Source organism: Sapajus apella, unplaced genomic scaffold (assembly GCF_009761245.1).
Source record: "Sapajus apella isolate SASKATOON/1434 unplaced genomic scaffold, GSC_monkey_1.0 scaffold166, whole genome shotgun sequence".
Taxonomy (NCBI): domain Eukaryota; kingdom Metazoa; phylum Chordata; class Mammalia; order Primates; family Cebidae; genus Sapajus; species Sapajus apella.
Window position 1 is genome coordinate 415,972 of NW_022437106.1, and position 6,013 is coordinate 421,984.

Sequence of the window (6,013 nt, forward strand, 5' to 3'; positions counted from 1 at the left end):
TTTTTTTTTTTTTTTTTTTTTTTTTGAGACGGAGTTTCGCTCATGTTACCCAGGCTGGAGTGCAATGGCGCGATCTCGGCTCACCGCAACCTCCGCCTCCTGGGTTCGGGCAATTCTCCTGCCTCAGCCTCCTGAGTAGCTGGGATTACAGGCACGTGCCACTATGCCCAGCTGATTTTTTGTATTTTTAGTAGAGACGGGGTTTCACCATGTTGACCAGGATGGTCTCGATCTCTTGAGCTCGTGATCCACCCGCCTCGGCCTCCCAAAGTGCTGGGATTACAGGCTTGAGCCACCGCTCCCGGCCTAACATGACAAAATTCTTAGGCTGTTAGGATTAGGCTGTTCTGGAACTCCTGAGTTCATGCGATCCTCCTGCCTCAGCCTCCCAAAGTGCTAAAGTGCTGGGATTACAGGCATGAGCCATTGCGTCCAGCTGGAACTTCCCCGTTCTTTGCGACCCCAGGGCGGGCCACCAGCCTTCTTCCTGAGTGGCCCCTGCCCTCTGCCCCCAGGCTTGCCTCTTCAGATGCTTTGCTGAGGCAGGAGCTGCTAGGAGGTTCATAGAGGAGCAGGCCGTGGTGGTGGGCAGCTTTTGTCTGCCCAGCTGATTACCCCCTCGGGGCCTCTTCTGCCTCCTCTGCCTTCCCCTGGCTTGGCAACAACCACCCCCCAACACAAATCACTTATGCTGGGGATCTACAGTGTTGGCAGTGACAGGTCTCTGCACCCACAGGCCGACAGGACACAGGACATGTTGGTCTCAGGGGGTGGGGGGCTCAGCTGTGCCCCCACCCCAAGTCTGGTCCCAGAATTGCCCCCTCCTCTGCCTCCAGCCTCACTTCTTTTCTGCCAGGTGTCCTCTTCCTGGTGTCCTTCCAGGCCTGGTTGCTAATGCCACTCCCCAATTCACTGGTACTCCCTGCGGGGAGCAGAGTGTGGTGCTGAAAGGCATGACTCTGGAGCCTGCTCCCTGGGTTCACATCCTAGTTCTCCCTTCTCTGGGCTGTATGACCTTGGACGAATGACTTACATTTCTGTGTCTCTATTTCCTCCTGTATAAATTGTCGTTAACAATCAATCACCTCTGCCCAATTGTGAGGATTATGTGAGCACATTCTTTTTTTTTTTTTTGGAGATGAAGTCTCGCTCTGTTGCCCAGGCTAGAGTGCGGTGGCGCAATCTCGGCTCACTGCAGCCTCAAGTGATTTTCCTGCCTCAGCCTCCCGAGTAGCTGGGACTATGGGGGCATGCCACCACAATCAGCTAATTTTTGTATTTTTATTAGAGATGGGTTTCATCATATTGGCCAGGCTGGTCTGGAACTCCTGACCTCATGATCCACCCACCTCTGGCTCCCAAAGTGCTGGGATTACAGGCGTGAGCTACCAAGCCCGGCCTGAAATGAACACATTCTAAGTGCATTATGAATGGAACTATCATGTTTTTGTGCTCATCCACTTACAAAGTGCTTTCTCATCCAAAGTGAGTTCTTACCCTCATGCTTAATCTATGGCACGGTGTCAGACCCATTTGACAGATGTGAAGGTTGAGGTCCACACCACCTTGATGCAAGGGAGAGGCTGAGACTTGGGAGTCAGTCTTGGGTATGAACCTAAGCTTGGTAGTTTCCCTTGTACCTCTTGGAAATGCCCTCCCCTTTCTGAGCCTGGGCCCCAATCTTTAGGACCTGGATTACAAGCCTTATTTTGTAGGGTTCTGAGAATGCAGAACCCTACAGACCTTGGGGTCACACACAGGCTCTTGCTGGATAACAGAGACTCACACTTGCTGAGAGTGTAACACGAGCATGTGGGCACTGCCAGGTCCGATGGAGCCCTTCATTCACCCCAAATGTCTACCTCCTGCATGTGGAGCGGCTCCTGGTTTGCACTCAGCAAATGCTGGCTGTTTTTTCTCCTATTGGCTGTTCTATCAGTGGTATCAGCAGATATTTGTTGACTGTACATCCCTTCCTGACTGTGGGACCTTTAGCCAGGTGACTCAGGTCTGTACAATGGGATGGCAACAGTAACCCCCACCCACTAGGCTACTGGGCTGAGGACATACGTTAAAATGTGCAAAGCGCTTAGAACAGTGCCTGGGATATAATAAATACAACATAAGTGTTTGCTATTATTATTTAATGAAATGTGCTTGTATGAAAAAACTTTTCCAAATGCTTCTGGCTCATGGGCCTGTTGATGCTTATTCCTGGAGTGTCAGCCTTCTTGGGTTAGATTCTCCTGGTATTCCCCATCAGAGATCCCATCCCAAGTGGGTGTGGCAGACCCCCAAGGACACGGGGCCTGTGTGCAAGGACTTTAAGCCAGACAGAGCACTTTCGAGTCCTGGTTTTGCTTCTTACCTGCCCTGAAGCCTTGGACCAGCTATTTCTTCTCCTTTGCCTCAATTTCCTCATTTTAAAAATGCGTCTGATAATACTGCGAGTTTTATTTTTGTTTATTTATGTTTTTGAGCCAGAGTGTCATTATCTTGCCCAGGCTGGAGTGCAGTGGCATGATCACAACTCACTGCAACCTCGATTTCCTGGGCTTACATGATCCTCCTTACCTCAGCATCCCTAATAGCTGGGACCACAGGTGCACGCCACCATGTCCAGCTAATTATTATTATTATTATTTTTTTTTTGTAGAGACTAGGTCTCACTATGTTCTCTAGGTTGGGCTCGATCTCCTGGCTTCAAGCAATCCTCCCACATTGGCCTCCTAATCTGCTGAGATTGCAGGTATGAGCCACCCAATACCTCACATTGAGAGGCCGAGGTGGGAGGGTCACCTGAACCTGGGAGTTCGAGGTTGCAGTGAGCCATGATTATGTCACTGCATTCCAGTCTGGGTGACAGAGCAAAACCCTATCTTAAAAACAGCAACAACAACAACCACAAAAACCTTCATCGAGCATGGTGGCTCACACCTGTAATCCCAGCACTTTGGGAGGCCAAGGCGGGGAGATCATGAGGTCAGGAGTTCAAGACTAGCCTGGCCAACATGGTGAAACACCATTTCTATTAAAAATAAAAAAAATTAGCCATGGTGGTAGTGCGCATCTGTAATCCCAGCTACTCCAGAGGCTGAAGTATGAGAATTTCTTGAACCTAGGAGGCGGAGGTTGCAGTGAGCCGACATTGCACCACTGCACTTCAGTCTGGGTGACAGAGTGAGACTCCATCTCAAAACAAACAAACAATCAAACAAACAAACCCCACAACAAAAGTTAAGTTAGATAAATTGCCTGCTAAGAGACCTCAAGAAATGCTCACCATGATCATGATCACATGGCCATCTGCAATGAGTTCCCAGGCTGTGTGTGTGAGCACTGCGTCCTTTCCAGTACCAGATGCGGGCATTCTCCTCCTGCATCCTTTACTTTCTCTACCCCCTGCCTCCCCGGCCCAAAGCTCACATCTGAAGGGGGATTTCTCGCAGGGAAGCAGGGGTTTCCATGGTTCCACAGGAAAATGAGAGCTTGTAGTCTCATCTCCCTTCTATGATACAGGAGAGGAAATCCTCCCTCCCTCTTGGGAACTATCGAGTGTTTCTTTAGACTCCAGATCCCAGTTCCTTAGAGACCCAGATGAATTAAAAATATAATGAAATTAGGAATGGTTCATTATTTGATGGCTGGGATCCTCTGGCAGGTGGGGTGGTGGAGGAGGGGAGGCAGAGCTATCTTCCTGCTGGGCTCAAAGATTCCTTCCTGAGGGGTTAGTGTGGCTCAGGCCAGCCCAGGGGTTTAAGAGAGAGAGCTGGCCCCCACTCCTCCTCCAGGAGGAGGAAAGACCCTTCCCACAGTCTCAGATGCCACTGTCTCCCTGGACAATCTTGCAAGAGGCCTTTTCTCTCCCAACCTTAGTTTTCTCATCAGCAAAATGGTACCAAGGGTGGGGAGAAGATTCCATTAAATTGTCTTTAAGGTTGATTTAGGCAGTAAGTTTCTTTTTTTTTTTTTCCCTTGAGGAGTTAGGAGAAAAAAACAAATTTTTGTTTGTTTTTGCTTGGCAGTAAGTTTCTTTCTCCCTCCCTCCCTCCCTCCCTCCTTTCCTTCTCTCCCTCCTTCTCTCTTTTCTTTCCTTCTCTCTTTTCTCTCCCTCCCTCCCTTCCTTCCTTCCTTCCTTCCTTCTTTCCTTCCTTTCTTTTTCTTCTTTTGAGATGGAGTCTCACTCTACTGTCCAGGCTGGAGTGCAGTGGCTTGATCTTGACTCACTGCAAACTCTGCCTCCTGGGTTCAAGCAATTCTCCTGCCTCAGCCTCTGAAGTAGCTGGAACTACAAGCACACATCACCATGCCCAGCTAATTTTTTTTTGAGACAGAGTCTTGCTCTGCCACCTAGGATGGAGTGTAGTGGTGCGATCTCGGCTCACTGCAACCTCTGCCTTCTGGGTTCAAGCAATTCTCCTGCCTCAGCCTCCTGAGCAGCTGGGATTACAGGCGCGTGCCACCATGCCTGGCTAATTTTTGTATTTTTAGTAGAGACAGGGTTTCACCATGTTGGCCATGCTGGTCTTGAACTCCTGACTTCCTGATCTCCCTGTCTCGGCCTCCCAAAGTGCTGGGATTACAGGCATGAGTCACCACGCTTGGCTTGCCCAGCTAATTTTTATATTTTTAGTAGAGATGGGGTTTCACCACATTGGCCAGGCTGGCCTCGAACTTCTGACCAGAGGTGATCTGCCCACCTTGGCTTCCCAAAATGTTGAGATTACACTGCGCCCACCTCCTTCCAGGCTCAAGTGATCTTCCCACCTCAGCCTCCTGAGTAGCTGGGGCTACAGGCAGTTGCCACTATGCTCAACTACAGGCAGTAAGTTTCTATCTAAAAACTTGGTCATCTCTCCTCCTGGAACACCTGTGATACCGTCATTGCTCAAGGAACCAATTTATATCCCCACCCTAACCCTAGGATATTTAGCCAAGCATTTTTCTCATATAGAAGGACAGGAAGCTAAGTGCATGGGATGGAAGGCTCTGTGCTAGCTGCTGGGGGCACTGCAGTGAGTTATGGTATTTCCTGCCTTCCAGAAGCTTCCTGTCCAGTGGGGGAGACTGGGGTGCTGGGCCTCGAAGGAGAAAGGGGGAGAAAGGAAGACACTCAGGTTAGGGGAGCAGCATGTGCAGAGGCCTGGAGGCATGAGTCAATGAAGGGTGGGGAAAGTGTAATTGACCTCTGAGGGGCAGGTGTGTGCCAGTGGAATGAGGCCCCTGGGTCTCCCAGGGGAAAGGGAAGGTTAGCGCTCCTCTCCCTCGCCAGAGGAAAACAAAATTTTAGAGACTGTCAGAAATGTGATGGAGCTGTCAGGAGAACATGAAACAGCCACGTACCCTAGGAAACGGAAGTCACAGCTCTGTTTGTTCTGTGACAGTGTGAAAACTCACAACCTTTTCATCGACATGGGTAACAAAAACATGAGAAAATGAGGAGTGCTTTGGTTCAGCTCCGCTGAGGACATTACTCCAAGCCCGCCCAGGCTCTCCCCTCCGGCCTGGATACGTTTCTGTGTCAACACTCACCCAGGCTTGCACAGCCGGGCACACAAGCGTCTCCCTCTGCAGTGGTTCCCCGATTTGTCGGCCATCTTCGCTGGTGGTGTTTTCCTTGGTCACTGTGGTTATTTGAAAACGATGTCAAAGAAAACACTGCTGTCTCTCCCTGAAAATCCCTGGCAGGGACTGCCGTTCTCACTGTCCCTGTCCTTTGTCTTCTCCTGTCCCTTCCTTTCTGCCGCAGCCTCTTCTCTCAATCCTACGGAACTCCTTCCTGGGAGAGGTCAGGGCGGGAATCACCACCTTCCAGGGCTCGGAGAGGCGAAGCGGAATTCAGCACCACGGACAGCGGAGCGATGCAGTTGACGCGAGGTTGGAGCAGGAGGCTATTCTGTAGGGTTTGCAGGTTTATGACCCGCTGATTGGGTGGCAAGAGGCCTTGAAAGCAGATTCAGGAGATCGGGGTGTAGGGAGCTGGATCGGGGGTGCTGATGATGTCGGAGGAGCT